At 44.4% G+C, this 17,020-nt stretch overlaps 1 pseudogene across 1 annotated transcript; it reads right to left on the bottom strand.

The window, feature by feature from the left end:
- Positions 1 to 2,153: 2,153 nt before the first annotated feature.
- Positions 2,154 to 2,615, bottom strand: LOC309521162 (cytochrome c oxidase subunit 6C pseudogene; annotated as a pseudogene). Its single transcript has one exon. The product of its transcript is annotated as a cytochrome c oxidase subunit 6C pseudogene (transcript).
- Positions 2,616 to 17,020: the final 14,405 nt, after the last annotated feature.

Raw genomic sequence — 17,020 nt, 5'->3', positions numbered from 1 at the left:
ACCTATCTTACTGGGTTGCCCCATCCACTCTGGGATTCTTCCAACATAGATAAAAACATAAGAAACATTTTTAAAAACCCTTCCCTATACAGGGCTTCTTTCAGATGTCTTCTAACAGTTGTCACATCTCCTTGGCTTGGGGGTCGCCTAGCTCCATACTGTCCAACATTTCTCCAATGAAAACAGGTACGTCCTAAGGAAAAGCGGGACATTCCGGGATCAAATCAGAAACCAGAATGGCTTCTGTAAATCTGGGACTGTCCCTGGAAAAACAGGGACACTTGGAGGGTCTGTCCACTTGGATCAGGGCCTTTAGTGTGGCGGTCCCTCCTGCCCCTTTGGAATGCACACGCAATGAGCTTCAAGTAGGAAATATTCAGGTACAGTATTGGTATCTACGGATTTTGCCATAGGGGGCAAAAGTCTGCACTTGCCCTACCCCTCCTATGAGCCAAGGTGTTGTATGCAGGAAGGAAATCTCGTTCAATAGGGATGGGGAGCCAAGAGAGGGAAGGAATGAAGACAGTGGAATAGGTGGGTGAATTGGGGTGAAATCAGCTCTCCTGCAAATGGGTGGTGTGGGGCTCTGGGGGAGGAGGGAGGGGTCCCCTGCCCTAGAGTGAAGAGGCACCAGCCAAACCAAAGGAGCTTTCCCTTCCCAGAGTAACATTTCCTTATATTTGCAGAACTTGGGTCCTCTCCTGAACTGAAAATGGGCCCAGGATTAAGGCAGTGGTTGCAGTCCTGACTCCAGACTGCACTTACTTTGGAGTAAGGTAAAGGTAAGGTCAAGGACCCCTGGACGGTTAAGTCAAAGGCAACTATGGGGTTGCAACGCTCATCTCGCTTTCAGGCCGAGGGAGCCGGCGTTTGTCCACAGACAGCTTTCCAGGTCATGCAGCCAGAAGGACTAATCCGTGGTGGAAACCAGGGCACACGGAAACGCTGTTCACCTTCCCGCTGCAACGGTACCTATTTATCTACTACTGGCGTGCTTTTGAACTGCTAGGTTGGCATGAGCTGGGACAGAGCAATGGGAGCTCACCCCATCGCAGGGATTCGAACCGCCGACCTTCCGATCAGCAAGCCCCACTGAATTCAGTAGGACTTACGGATGAGAAGACATGGTTAGAACTGCAGCAAAGGTTTTCTGTTTTAACCTCTCTGCAGGGAGAGAAGATTGGGGCAAATAAAAGAAAGCAGAGCATAGCGTAACTATGAAACTCCGCCCGCCCCCCTGGAGGCAGTTGTCACAACCAACTAGCATGCCTTGAAGAAGAAGAAGAGGAGGAGGAGGAGTTTGGATTTGATATCCCGCTTTATCACTCCCCTTCTGGAGTCTCAAAGCGGCTAACATTCTCCTTTCCCTTCCTCCCCCACAACAAACACTCTGTGAGGTGAGTGGGGCTGAGGGACTTCAGAGAAGTGTGACTGGCCCAAGGTCACCCAGCAGCTGCATGTGGAGGAGCGGGGAAGCGAACCCGGTTCACCAGATTACGAGTCCACTGCTCTTAACCACTACACCACACTGGGTCTCCTAACCACTGCACTTTAAAAGAGGATTGGACACAGTCACGGGGGAGAGAGCTGGCTACCATTATCACTGCCTCTCCACAGTTGGAGACAGCAATGCCTCTGATCACCATTTGTTGGAGACCACAGTGCTCTGGTGTTCATCTTCTGTTCCCTGGTTCCCTTGCAGGCACCTGGTTGGCCATGGTGAGAACAAGATGGTGGACTAGATAGACCATTGGCCTGACCCAGCAGGCTCTTCTTAAGGTTGTGCTGGTGATCAGGAAGGAAGGACTATGAACAAGGGAGTGAAGAGATCAGAAATGAGAGCTGCAAGATTCTGCACAATTCCTTGGGAGCAAGCCCCACCCAGAGTTACTTTTTTTTTAAAAGTACAGTGGTACCTCGGGTTAAGTACTTAATTCGTTCCAGAGGTCCGTTCTTAACCTGAAACTGTTCTTAACCTGAAGCACCACTTTAGCTAATGGGGCCTCCCGCTGCCGCTGTGCCGCCAGAGCACAATTTCTGTTCTCATCCTGAAGCAAAGTTCTTAACCCGAGGTAATATTTCTGGGTTAGCGGAGCCTGTAACCTGAAGTGAATGTAACCTGAAGCGTATGTAACCCGAGGTACCACTGTACTTAATTTAATGATCAATGTTACAGCATGATCAACACCAAAGTGGATCACAAGGAATAGTTCACCAGTTCAGTTGTCAGGTATCCAGAGAGGAGGGTTCATGATCATTTGAGTGGTGGACTTTCAAACACCCCAGCTTTTCTCCTCGCCTCAAACTCCTTCATGGCATCATCATAGTTTTTATAGAACTCAGCATCCACTCTTTTCCTTGGTTCAGCCACACCAAACTTGTATCCAGCTGCACATCCCATTGAAAAAAGGAAAGCCACTACAATGTGTTTTCTCAGACGACTGGCCAGGAGGCCTCTCATCTGGGGCTTGGACAACAAAGCAGCAGACATGGTGATGTTTTCTCGTCTCACAGAAAGCTCTGGAACCGCAAGGTCCTCTTCGTGCGCGGAAGTATCCTGCCCTGTCCTTCCACGTTCACCTTCTGAACGGCAGCTCCCGCCTGCGCACCACCCAGAGTTACTTCTGAGTGAAGGAAGGCCGAGAGCTGAAGAGAAGATCTACCACAATTGTGATAATTTGTGTTGGAAAAGTAAAGAAAAGAAAGGTACTTTTCATCATATGTGGTGGACTTGCTCCAAGGTAAAAGACTTCTGGGGAAAAATTTATGATGAACTAAAAAAATTGATGAAATACACTTTTATGAAGAAACCAGAGGCCTTTCTCCTTGGAATAACAGGTTCTGAACTGCCCAAAAAAGATGTAAAAGTATTTTCGTATGCCACAACTGCTGCATGGATTTTATTAGCTAAAAAATGGAAAACACAAGAATTACCAACGGTAGAAGAATGGCAGATGAAGATGATGGAGTTTATGGAGCTGGCTGATCTCACCGGGAGAATCCGCAACCAGAAAGAAGAGGAACACCAAGAAGACTGGAAGAAATTCAAAGACTATTTGAATAAATATTGTAATATTAAAGATATGTAATCACTTGAAAGAATCAATTAGGCCTAGGATTAAATTGGGATTAAATATATAAATAAGAAAATGTACAAAAAGAAAAGTAAGGAAATATGATTATGACTGTGATATGGTTTATGAAATAATGATATTGGAAACTGCTATATATAATTACTAAGAAATTCAGATGGAAGAGATTTGAGGAAGCCAAATAATATGTTTATGAAGACGGATTTTAATTAATTAAGTGATAGTCAAGTGATGATCTGTTGTATGTTTCATATTCTTTTTTCTTTTTCTTTTTCATTCTTTTTCCTTTATTATTGTCAGCTTTTTATCTTTTCGTTATGTTTATGTATGAAAAATAAATATTATTGTAAAATAAAAAAGAGAGAGATCTCTCTCCCCAAGTCGTAATGGAATCAAGTGATGTCGTACGGATCCACTGTGTAGGAACTAAAGCTCAGGGCAAACATCCAAATGCTGGCAAATTCTGTTTCTTACACCCTGAAGGATTTTAACTGGGAGAGATCGCCATGGGAGCGCTCAGAAAGCTTTGAAGAGATCCTGCTCATCGGTTCCAAAAGGAGCTCCCCCTCCTTATTTCTCCTTTCTCCCTCTCTCTTTTCCTGATCTCCCAGATAAGATATCAAATGCCAATTCATTGAAGGGCAACTCCTGAGAGCAATCCGCCACAGAATCGAATTAGACCCGTTGGCTCTGTGCATGTCTTGGCCAGCTCCGGTTGCTAAATGACAGAGTTTGCCAGTAATTAAGTAAAACCTCGGGCGAGATGTGCCCCTGGGGCTCTGTAGCTCGAAGCCGTCTAATCCACGGTGTCATCATTAGAGAGGAAACAGAAAACGACTTGCCGCGTAGGGCCAAAGAAATGGCATTTTTATGGTAGGAAAGAGAGCTTCTCTTTAGAGAAGGTGGGATCCAGCTTCCTTGAACTCCAAAGGCCCTGGAAGCCAGATGTGGCCCTCGAGGCCACTCTGTCAGGCCCCTGGAACTCTCCCCAAGCCACCCCCTCTCCCCAGTGCTAGTTTTTGCTTGGCAATACAGTAATGGGCTATATAGATGTGTAGAATCTACGGTGGTACCTTGGTTCTCAAACGCCTTGGTACTCAAACACTTGGAACCCAAGCACTGCAAGTAAGTTTGCGAACTTTTTTTGGAAGCCAAATGTGCTCCATTTTGAGTGTTATGCTTCCGATTTGAGTGCCACACTTCCGTTTTGAGTGTTACGCTGAGGTCTGTCTGTTTTTGCTATTTAGTTTGCGTTTTTGTGGCTCTTTTTTGTTTTGTTTTTGTGACTGTGTGGAACCCAGTTCAGCTACTGACTGATTGATTGATTGATTGATTGATTGTGTGACTGCAGTACATTGTTTATTGCTTTCATTTTATGGATCAGTGGTCTCGTCAGATAGTAAAATTCATGTTAAATTGCTGTTTGAGGGGTTGTTTTTAAAAGTCTGGGATGGATTAATCCGTTTTCCCTTACTTTTTATGGGAAAGCGCGCCTTGGTTTTGGAACGGACTTCCGGAACGGATTAAGTTTGAGAACCAAGGTGCCACTGTATACAAAAATAAAATTTACATGCGTTGCTCTATCCACCAGTGGAAATTGATAAAATGAGCACTTTGTCAGGCGGACAAGTTGTGGTTTCAGATACGCTTGTTGTTCTCTTTTGGTCCACTCAGAATCCAAGCTGGAATCCAACATGGCGGCAAAGCTTTGCTCCAACACATCTGGTTGAAGACGTATGATCTCGAAGTAGAGTTGGAATGGAGGGCTATCTATAGGGGAGAAGGATGCCAGTCATTATCCTCGCCCCAAAACCTAACCATTTTTAGTCATCGTAGGTCTATAGGCATACAGTACCAATCACATCTTACGCGGGGATCCGGTTCCAAGGCTTCTGTGTATACACGAAAATCACATATAAACCAAACCTGTAGAACTATTCCCATAAATATTTGGTGTTATGTTGGAGGGAATGCCAGGAAACAGAGAATTATGTTCACATGTGGTGGGGATGTAAATATGTACAGTTTTTTTGGCAAAGGGTGTTTAAGTAGATAACAGAAATCACTGGGTGAAAACTTGCCAAAAGCCCAGAGGTAGCATTATTATCAATTGACGATGGGGTGGAAGGTTCATAGTCTATGAAGGACTTGCTCACAAATTTATTGACCGCTGCATGAATTATTATAGCCAGGAAGTGGAAGGGGCAAGTAGAATATAAAATGGAAGGATGGTATAAAGAGGTGTGGGGTATAGCTATTACAATTGCCATTAAGGCAAGGCGGGGAATATGCAGGAGAAATTATTTTGAGGAGATATGGAGGGTATTTGTAGAATTTGTACTGTTAAAGCCGAAAGGGGTCAAACCATCGCCACAAGCGTTGAAATTTTGGGAGGCCGGATAGTTACAATGGAGAATAAGTTATTCTTATCTGTTTATGATTACAGTGGTACCTCAGGTTAAGTACTTAATTCATTCCGGAGGTCCGTTCTTAACCTGAAACTGTTCTTAACCTGAGGTACCACTTTAGCTGATGGGGCCTCCTGCTGGTGCCGCGTTGCTGGAGCACCATTTCTGTTCTCATCCTGAAGCAAAGTTCTTAACCTGAAGCACTATTTCTGGGTTCGCGGAGTCTGTAACCTGAAGCTTATGTAACCTGAAGCGTATGTAACTCAAGGTACCACTGTATTGCTTTGTCAAAATAATTTAAAAAAAAAATTAAAAGAAGAAAAGAAAGAAGGGAACAAAAGAACTACTCTCATGGCTAGAGGGTGAGGGAGGGAGAGAGAAAATGGCCACACACTCCCAGAACCCACACAAATGGGGACAAATACTGGTGTGGAGGAAGCCCAGATTGCGCTTGGACTTCTGGTCATCTGTGGGAAGCAGGATACTGAACTGAGTGGGCCTTTGAGTTGATCCAGCTGGGCTCATCTTAAAGTTAAAGGAGAAAAAGAACGGTGAGGGGGGAACCAGAGAAAAACAGGAATCTTTTCTACACAGACTTTACGCTTCAGGACGATAGGATCTGGGTGGGCCCTTGCCCCATCATCATCCTTATCAGTCATTAATTTTATTATTATAAAAAGGGGTCATAAAATCACAGCCTAGCGCACCCGCCAACAGAAGCCTGCTCTTTCCACAGCCTCACACAGACCCTGCCCCCAAATGGAGGGTTTTTGTGGAGGAAGAAAGCGCAGACATGCAATTAAGCCAAATGAGGGCATGGAAGTTTCGTGTTCAAGGGCGTTTTGGCCTCTTCCTCGCAATTTGTTTTGTTCTCATCGTTTAGTTAAAGGAGCGCTCCGCCCTCTCGCTTCCCCAGGAGAAGGCCAGAGCTGCGAAAAAATGAAAGAAAACTCTTTATTCTTCAGTTTTTAAAAAAAAGAGGGGGGGAAAGAGATTTCAGTGTTTTCATGCTTGCTTCGTTCCAGCTGTCTGTTGCTCAGGCTCAGAATGTCAAAAGTCTGCCTTATTTTATGTTATAACCCTGAGCTAGCAGTCTGTCACTTCCCACGTGATGTGAAATATAAAATGGGTCTGGAGTGCCGGGAAGGCGCTTGCCAGGCCGGGAAACTGGTCGGACTCAGTGGAAAAGGCAATTGACAAGGAAATTGGGCTGCTCCAGGTGCCCTTAGGGCTGAACGTTGGAGGACTGAGGACAGACAAAAGATCAGACTTCTGCCTCCGTGGTCAGAGTTGCTGGGAATCCCAAGTGGGGAGAGTACTGCCTAGACCCCTTCTTATATCCAGTGGCGGATGGTGCCCATCGGGGCAGGCAAAGAGGAAAACAGGGAGGCCAAACAGGAGGCAGATCCAGCAACAGGCCTTGCCAACTAATTCTAGTTTTGCCCCTACCCCAACTGCTTCCAGGTGGGTCTTCTACCGTGTTGAGGTCTCATGTGTGTTTACCTGGTGCAGCGGTAGACCTACATATATGGAAAACGTAATGTTGGTGGTAAACAAAAGAGGTTTAAAGACTCTCAAGGCAAATCTAAAAATGTAGTATAAACACTGACAACTGGGAAACACTTGCCTGTGAGTGTTCCAGTTGGAGAACAGCCTTTACCAAAGGTGTCATGGGCTTCAAAGACACTCAAACTCGAAAGGGAGAAATGTGCTAAGAGGAAGGCACACTTGGCAAATCCACACCATGATGAACTCTCGCCCGGAAACCTATGTCCCCCACTGTGGAAGGACATGTGGCTCCAGAATTGGCCTCCACAACTGTGTTTATGGAAGACAATCTTACTCGACTACAAGTGATCACCAAAGAAGAAGAATCTATCTGTCTATCTGTCTATCTATCTATCTATCTATCTATCTATCTATCATCTACCTACCTACCTAATCTATCATCTATCATCTATCTATCTATCTATCTATCTATCTATCATCTATCTATCATCTATCTATCTATCTATCTATCTAATCTATCATCTATCATCTATCTATCTATCTATCATCTATCTATCTATCTATCATCTATCTATCTATCATCTATCTATCTTCTATCTGTCTAAAATAATTTTTATTAGTTTTCAATTACAATGATCCAATAATAGCCTCATCTTAACAATGCCAAATTATAATACAATTACTAATACCAATCATTCAGATGCCAAATTATGTAATTTAAGTGCCCCCCCCCCGCGTGCTAGAATTGATGGTTTGATTATTTACTTTCTTTTTTTTTTATAAAATTTTTATTGGGTTTTCACATTTTATATAGACAAAGACAAAAACACAAAAAACATAAAAACAAACAAACAGAAAAGTAAAACAACAAACATATATAGTTTCCAGAAAAAACTTATTTTCTAACCCTGGTCATTGACTTCCCCCCACCCCCTCCCTTGCATCCCTATTCCCAAATTTGTATCAGCAAATTGGCATTTCCTTATCCATCTTAATATTAGTCCTTTATATATATAAAAAAGCAAAATTAAATTTATTCTAAGTTGGACCTCAGTTCCCTTCCAATGATTTCCCATTTTGTCTTAAATAATAATCTTGTTAGCTAAATCCCATAGTCTTAAGTGTTGTTGAAACTAGATTCTTCCCTCCCTCCCTTCCCCGGTTTGTGTCCCTTCCGAAAACATGTCCAAAATAGCAATTATTAGCCCGGATTCCTTACGTCCGAGGCTCTCAAATCTCTTTCAGTCCCTCTCCGCCGGCCTAGTTGGCAATCCTTTATGTCGGTCTTCACGTCTCGAAAGAGTTCTTTCACAGTCAGTCCAAAATCTCTTCCCATATTTGCAAGCAACTGCTGAGGAATTTCCACAAGGCATGAATTTTGAACATAATCAAAGTCAGAGTCTATGTGGAGGCCCCAATTATATTTCTTTATTTTAAATTCCTTGATTTCATAAATTCCCAGGGCCTCCACTTTCATCTTCTGGATCTTTCGTAGATTTGTAGTAGGTTCAGTCCAATAGTCTCCTTGTTTATATTCCACAGATGTCAGCTTCTGGACAATATTTTCCCATTTCAGTTCTTCTCTTTCTTGTTTTGTCTTCTCCTCTTCTTTGGTTATCATTTCCGGCTCAGCTGTGGATTCTTTCTCAGCCAGGTTCTCATTACATTGAACAGAACTACTTGTTTCAGGATTCAAGGTCATCAATTGTTCACTCATAGCCGTAGTCTGTTCCTGTAAGATTCCAACCAAATAAAACATCCTTTCGATTTCTCCCAGTATCTTTCCATCCACAGCCATTGTAATTCCACAGATTTCCCCCTAGAGGGAATCTGGTTACTTAGTGTTCTTTTCTCCAACAGTCCTCTGTCTTATTATTGATTCTTTGTTTCCAACAATTTTAGTTCAATTGTAACTCCTTTTAATCCAGAGGGGTCTTAAGTAGCAATTTTTCTACTATTAACAGTCCGTTTGACAGCTTTGACAGCTGTCAAACTCTGCTCTTCTTATACCAGCTCCAAAGTAGGACACTCCCGGGCCCGGGAGGGGGGGGGTTGCTTACAACAGAAATATACCCCTTCCAACACTCCTCTCTCCTGCTCAAAAAAAAAATTCCTTTTCCAAATCTTGGAAGTTACTGTCTTTTTAAACTCACCCTTTACAGGGTAGGCACTCCAGCTTAGTTCTTTTATCGTTGCTCTGGATCGTCTGCAAGGGGGGGGGTGCGGACTTCCTTTTAACACATCCCCCGATCGTCTCAAATTCAATAGGTGAAATTCTTAGAATCCAAATTCAATTAACTCACGGGTTCTTTTTCTCAGCCGAATTTCAAGGAAGGAAGTCAGCGCTCTCCGGTCATGGCTCGCGGCTTCGCTCAGCAGAGGTAGCGATGGACTCTCGGTGCCACGCCACCCCCCGTATCCCCTCCGCAGCCTTTAAAAAGGCTCTTTGCGAATCAGGGGGGGCGCTTAAGGCACCCACCGAGTCTTCAGTCCGCAGGCTTTCGTGCCTGCGGTTTTAAGGGTCCCCGTGTCGCCGGCACGGCAAAGACCCGTCCCCCGCTGAGCCGATTCCCTCCGGAGCTCGGAGGGAATCCGCCATTCCCAGATCGCGCCAACCCCGGAAGTCAATCGTTAACTCTGATTATTTACTTTCTTACTGCATTCCAAAATCTTATTAATTTCAGTTACACTCCAGTCAAAATAACAATCCCTTATGCAGCAACGGCAGTATTAACGACTTCCATTCGTATTGACACATTAAACGATTTATAAAGCTACAGGTGAAGCATTCCAACTATATCCTTGTTCTTCCTGTGTGTGGCAATTATTCTGTCCATGATGTTTTTTCCTGTCCTTGTAAAATATTATGTCTATCTTTACCCAGTTGTTGCTGTTCTCCATCATGCCTTGGGCGGAGCTGATATCCCACTGTTGTTTCAGAAGTTCTCCAATGCTCTGTCCTGTGCTTCATTGTTTTGCAACTTCAACAGCAGCTGCAAAAATCACACTGTCCCAAAAAATAACCTGTTTTCACCATTTCCCCCTCTCAGCCTGGGAAGGAGAGTGACCTGCAAATAACTCAGTAGACCTACACTTTGGGAGCCCTGAAGCTTGAAGCTCAAGCCTTCACAACCAGCAAGGAGGTCTAGGTAACCACCGTTATCTTCTTCAATGGGGTTGTTCCATGACACATCACCACAAATATTCCGTAAGTTCACAGTTTGGGCATCTACTTAAGTACTTTTGTGAATTCCTTGCTATTCCTCCATACCCTCCTACATTTATCCAATGGAAATAGGGACATCCTATTCAAATAATAATAATAATAATAATAATAATAATAATAATAATAGCAGCAGCAGCAGCAGCAGCAGCAACAGCAACAATACCCCTACCATTCAGCTGGGTTTCTCCAGTCACTCTGGCAGCTTCCAACATATATAAAAGCATAATGAAACATTAAACATTTAAAAACGTATACAGATGTCTTCTAAAGGGTTGCATAGCTCCATACCCTCCAACATTTCTCCAATGAATAAAGGGACATCCTAAGGAAAAGTGGGACATTCTGGGATCAAATCACAAACCGGGCAGCTTCTGTAAATCCAGGACTGTTCCTGGAAAATAAGGACACTTGGAGGGTCTGTTTCTCTAGGGTCTTGACTTCTGTTAAGAAGGGGGGTGGGAAATGACATTAGCCACAGCAGAACATCCAACTTACCACAACACTCCACCTTTGCAACATCTACTGTACTGACTCTCAGACTTGGAATTGTTGAAGCACGCACAACGCAAAAGTAGTGCAACTCAAATTGGGTCTACAAATTGGCCATTTTAATTTCCCATAATGCTCTGAGGAGACACTACATCATGAGCATTGTGGGAAACTTCAATGGCCACCTAGTGGGGGCCCAAGACAGGTAGTAATACCTCTGGGTGGTGATGAGAGGAAAACCTGTGAAAGTTACCACAGTACCAGCGAAGAGTTTTAAGATGAATACAGCACCCACAAAAAATGGGGTGGGGTGGGTTTCAGTGTAGCAGTTGAAACCGAAATCTCAGATTAGACCTTTAGGTGTGGGACCAAAAAGTTAATTACTGTCTCCATAAATCAACCCCAAATCACTGCATAGCCCTTTTCTTTCTATTTTCCTGGGTGGCAAAGGAATCTCACGCCGAGAAAAGAGGGCTTTTTCTTCAATGAATGGAAACGACCAAGAAATTTCACACCCAAGCCAATCCTGGCAAAATGCCATTAATCTGGCTGGTTTTGCTTGGAGCGTGAATATGTTTGATTATTTGCAATTCATATGTATTTCTTTTTTTCCTTTTTTTTTCTTTAAGGGAAAGTGACGGGCGGGGTGGGGTTGGTGGGTGGGGGGCATTAATGCCAAACAGCATGTTGCAATGAACCTTGAAGTGATAAATATAAACTGTGCCATTTCTTTCCCCAAAAGGGGTTTTCCCACACTTGTGAAGCTGTAAGAAGTTCAAACGTATTTCTGCAGGTATATGCCATTAAAAAGATATGAGAAAACGTATTGCTAGATTGAAGTGTGTGTGAATAGTCAAGATTGTGCCCTAATCATGCAAATCAATCATGCAAAGTAGATTCTGCTTAAACACTGGGAAGAATTTTTCGGAAGGTGGTGGACTTTCCTTCACTGGAGGTTGGATAGCCATGACGTACCCTCCAACATTTCTCCAATGAAAATAGGGACGTCCCATTCCATAATGATAATTTCCCTATTTATACCCCACACATCTTACTGGGTTGCCCCAGGCACTCTGGGCAGCTTCTAACATACAGTGGTACCTCTGGTTACTTATTTAAGTCATTTTGGAGGTCAGTTCTTAACCTGAAACCGTTCTTAACCTGAGGTACCAATTTAGCAAATGGGCCTCCCGCTGCCGCCGCACAATTTCTGTTCTCATCCTGAGGTAAAGTTCTTAACCTGAGGTACTACCTCTGGGTTAGCGGAGTCTGTAACCCGAAGTGTTTGTAACCTGAGGTGTCTGTAACCCAGGGTACCACTGTATATCTTCTTCTTCTTCTTTGGAAATCATTCGTAGCCGAGTAAGATTCTCTTCCATAAACACGGTTTTAACAATGAGTCCATAAATGACTGTGGAAACCAATTCTGGACTGTGGAAACCAATTCTGGACCCACACGTCCTTCCACAGTGGGGACATTGGTTCCCGGGCGGGAGTTGATCACATAACCAAACATTAAACATTTTCTTTTTTAAAAAATGAAATAAAAAAGCATACAATTTGTTCGATTGACATATCTTGATATCAGCAGTTTATGATTGCATGTCTTTAATTAAGCCTTTGGAGTATTAATTCTTTAGCTCTCAAAACCCTGCGTCACAAGGAAGGAGGCAGAGAGTCCCAACCTCAGACCAGCAGATTGCATTTTACGTTTCCATGAGTTCGGGGTCAAGTCTTCCAAAACTGTCATGAGGGATTCTGATGCATGCTTAAAAACAGTTTTTAACCCAATAAAGCAGAGCTAGTCTAAGGGCTTGTTGTGAGGATTAAACAAGGAACAGGAAGAATCATGTCATACCCTCCAACATTTCTCCAATTAACATAGGGATGCCCCATTCCATACTGATAATTTTACTATTTATACCCCACACATAGTAAAATTATCCCCACACATTTATACCCCACAGATGGTCCGTGGGTGGTGCTGTGGGTTAAACCACAGAGCCTAGGGCTTGCCGATCAGAAGATTAGCGGTTCGAATCCCCGCGATAGGGTGAACTCCTGTTGCTTGGTCCCTGCTCCTGCCAACAGTTTGAAAGCACGAAGTGCAAGTAGATAAATAGGTACTGCTCCAGCAGGAAGGTAAACGGCGTTTCCATGCGCTGCTCTGGTTCGCCAGAAGCGGCTTAGTCATGCTGGCCACATGACCCGGAAGCTGTACGCCAGCTCCCTCAGCCAATGAAGCGAGATGAGCGCCGCAACCCCAGAGTCGTCCGCGACTGGACCTAATGGTCAGGGGTCCCTTTACCTTTACCTTTTACCCCACACATCTGACTGGGTTGCCCCAGCCACTCTGGGCAGCTTCCAACATATATAAAAACACAATAAAACATTAAACATTTTAAAAAAACAATCCTTCCCTATACAGGATTGCCCTCAGACGGCTCGTGGGTTGTATAACTCCATACCCGCCAACATTTTTCCAGTGAAAATAGGGGCATCCTAAGGAAAAGTGGGACATTCCGGGATCAAATCAGAAGCTGGGACGGCTTCTGTAAGTCAGGGATGTCCCTGGAAAATAGGGACACTTTGAGAGACTGCCATGTTTCGGAGAATCTTTAACCTAAGGTTACCAGACGTCCAGATAGATAAAGCTATGGTTTTCCCAGTAGTGATGTATGGAAGTGAGAGCTGGATCATAAAGAAGGCTGATCGCCGAAGAATTGATGCTTTTGGATTATGGTGCTGGAGGAGACTCTTGAGAGTCCCATGGACTGCAAGAAGATCAAACCTCTCCATTCTGAGGGAAATCAGCCCTGAATGCTCACTGGAAGGACAGATCCTGAAGCTGAGGCTCCAATACTTTGGCCACCTCATGAGAAGAGAAGACTCCCTGGAAAAGACCCTGATGTTGGGAAAGATGGAGGGCACAAGGAGAAGGAGACGACAGAGGACGAGATGGTGGGACAGTGTTCTCGAAGCTACCAGCATGAGTTTGACCAAAGACAGGAGTGCCTGGTGTGCTCTGGTCCATGGAGTCACGAAGAGTTGGACACAACTAAACAACTAAACAACAACAACAATAACAACCAGACCTCCCCATTTCCCAGGGACAGTCCCAGGATTTACAAATCAGTCCTGTGACAAAATCCATCTATTTAGTAGGAAGTTGAAAAGTGTTCCCGGATTCATTGGGGGGAAAATCTGGTAACCTCACTTTAACCATGATTCCAAGGGGTTGGACTTGATAAACTTTGGGTTACCTCTGAAGGCTACAAGTCTGTGATTCCTGCAAGTCTGGGTTTTGCCAAGTGATGCCACCACGAAAGACGCAGCTCAGCTCAAAAGGCAGGAGGGAGGGAGGGAAAGCATGCCAAATGAATTCAAGCTCAGAGATAATTTGAAGACCGGCAGCAGGCAGGGAAGCGTAGAAGGGGGAGGCGGATGGGAGGAAGGCAAGATATTTATTCATTTTCGTGACAATAGCCACGGGAGAAAGGAAACTTCCTTCCCCAGAGAGTTGCAGCGAGCTGCCAATCAGAGGAGGAATGGAACATGTCAATTCAGCAGAGAAGGCGCTGGCCAAGGCAGCGTTGTCCGAATCTGGGAGCCCCCTGGTTTCCAAAGCCATGGAACCTCTGCCAGGGGTCTTGAGTTTTGCCTGTAATTGCTTCCAATGGCAGAATAAACACATAAACACACACATACACCACTGGGGATAACGATGGGCAGTTTAAAAACAGAAAAACAATTTAACCTTCAGGTTTGCCCCTGCCTGGACAAGCAAGGGCACTTGAGGTGTCTGTGTGTGTGTGTGTGTGTGTGTGTGTGTGTTTATTACCGTGGTTAAGAAAACACAGGTGACTTTTTAAAAATATATATTAAAAATTATTATAATGTTGATTGGTTCTGCATAAGCAAACAAGGCATGAGCACAGAATCCCATAGCTCCCCTCCCCCAATAACACTCATTGGAAAATGAGCAAATGAGTCAACTAGGAAAATTATTCTCTGTAGGAGAATGATCCACCGAGCTTATAAAAAGACAGCTCTATTTCGTCAGATGTGTAAAAAGTAAAACCTGAGCTTTCAGTGTTGCTAGTTAATTAATTGAATTTATACGCCATCCTTCCTCCCAAATAAGTCCAAAAGGTGGCAAGTATACAAAATGAATTATTATTATTATTATTAGTGCTTTTTTCTGGGGGGACACAAGGGTATGCATGCCCTTAAACATTTTGTGAACCTTTGTACGATTGCCCATTTACTGTATTTATTTTTCCCAATTTGAACTATATAATGGTAGTTTTCTTGAGTAAAAAATGAGAGTACCTCTAAACATTTTTAAAGGAAAAAAAACCCCACAGATGATTATGGTGATGATGATTTGTACACCGCCCCTCTGAGTGGGTTGCCTTCTGGGCAGCTTCCAATAAATATAAAAACATAATAAAACACCAAATGTTGAAAACCTCTCTATACAGGGCTGCCTTCAGATGTCTTCTAAATCAGTTAACACATCTAGAAACAATTCCCACACAGATAGAGATATGGGAGAAGATCTGTCTAACAGAAAAGGGTTGTTGGGAGAGGAAACGTCTTCGGCAGGGACCAAAAGTCCCGTCCCCCCCAGGATGCTGAAGAGGAAGAAGAAGAGGACCGTGAAGACCTGATGGAGAAGATCGCAGTTGCCCTTTTGATGTAGTTTTAAATTAAGGCTTTATTCCCTCCCTCGTGGGCTCAAAGGGGCCTAGAGATGGCTGCAGTCATTGACACGTGAAGAATCAATGAGGTGAGGTTGTAAATAGACGGGATTATTGAGGCTTTGTGGATAAGGGAAATTAAGGGGAGGTGAAGCTGCGCGAGAAGCAGATTTATACACCCACCCCCACAGAAATACAGACCCCCAAAAATACAGAGATTTGCATTATATTTGCGCATGCTAATTTATACATATATAACTGCAATTTTAGAAATAGCTACCATCGTTTGAATGTCAAAAAATACGAATGCCTCGCATCATCATGGGTAATTATTTCGGGGGGGGGGGACTTTGATTCTGATCCAGTTCCCACTCAGGAGCAAAGGAAAAGGGCCGGCCCTACCATTAAGCAGAGTGAGGTAGCAGCTTCAGGCAGCATTTGCTGTGGGGCAGGGCAGGGCAGCATCTTGGCTGGAGGACAGAGCTGCGCGTGGCATGCAGCTTGCTCAGTGCCTCCTAAATTAGTCTCAGGTGCTGTGTGGGTCCCTGTCTCATCAGCTGTGTTGAACTAAGATCCAGTGTAGGCAGAGGTGTAGCAAGGTCAGGTGGTAAAGGTAAAGGTAAAGGTAAAGGGACCCCTGACCATTAGGTCCAGTGGCGGCCGACTCTGGGGTTGCGGCGATCATCTCACTTTATTGGCCGAGGGAGCCGGCGTACAGCTTCCTGGTCATGTGGCCAGCATGACTAAGCCGCTTCTGGCGAACCAGAGCAGCGCACGGAAACACCGTTTACCTTCCCGCCGGAGCGGTACCTATTTATCTACTTGCACTTTGATGTGCTTTCAAACTGCTATGTTGGCAGGAGCAGGGACCGAGCAACAGGAGCTCACTCCGTCGTGGGGATTCGAACCGCCAACCTTCTGATTGGCAAGTCCTAGGCTCTGTGGTTTAACCCACAGCACCACCCACGGCCCCCTAAGGTCAGGTGGTACCCGGTGCGATTTTTTTTGTCACCCCCCACACCCACACACACATTGCAATTTTGGGGTTGTTGAGCTTCCCGCAGATCACGCAAATCCGACCAACCACATAAAACCGCCTGCCGGGGGGTGCAAATATTGCCTGCCAGGGTGCCAGGCTGATCGCTGGGCATACTTGTGCAATCAGCACAAATCCACCCGGAGGCATTTTGTCACCCCCTACTAGGCATGACACCCAGAGCAGACCCCACACCCCACACTGCCCTTGCAACACCCCTCAGTGTAGGAATGAGACCCCGTCTGCAGATGATGCCCGATATGGCTGCCAATTTAGCAGGCCCAATTTGAGGCATCGCAATTAGTATATAAAGCCCTTAATGACTTTAAGGAGGAGCAGTCTGGCAGCTAGTAGTCTCTGGAATTCCCCACAGTTACTATTTTTCAACATGCTACACATTATTTTTTTTACAGTCTATTTATTTATTAACTTTGTATGCCACCGTTCATCCGAAGATCACAGGACGCTTCGCAGCACAAAAACAAAATCAGAATACAACTTACATAATAAAACATGAAAAATACAAAAGCAAACCACCAATCTCTCTCTCTCTCTGC

The sequence above is a fragment of the Podarcis vaucheri genome (genome assembly GCF_965113315.1).
Source record: "Podarcis vaucheri genome assembly, chromosome: 16".
NCBI classification, from domain to species: domain Eukaryota; kingdom Metazoa; phylum Chordata; class Lepidosauria; order Squamata; family Lacertidae; genus Podarcis; species Podarcis vaucheri.
Note: the sequence above shows the minus strand (reverse complement) of the source record. Positions and strands in the feature narration are given on the sequence as shown.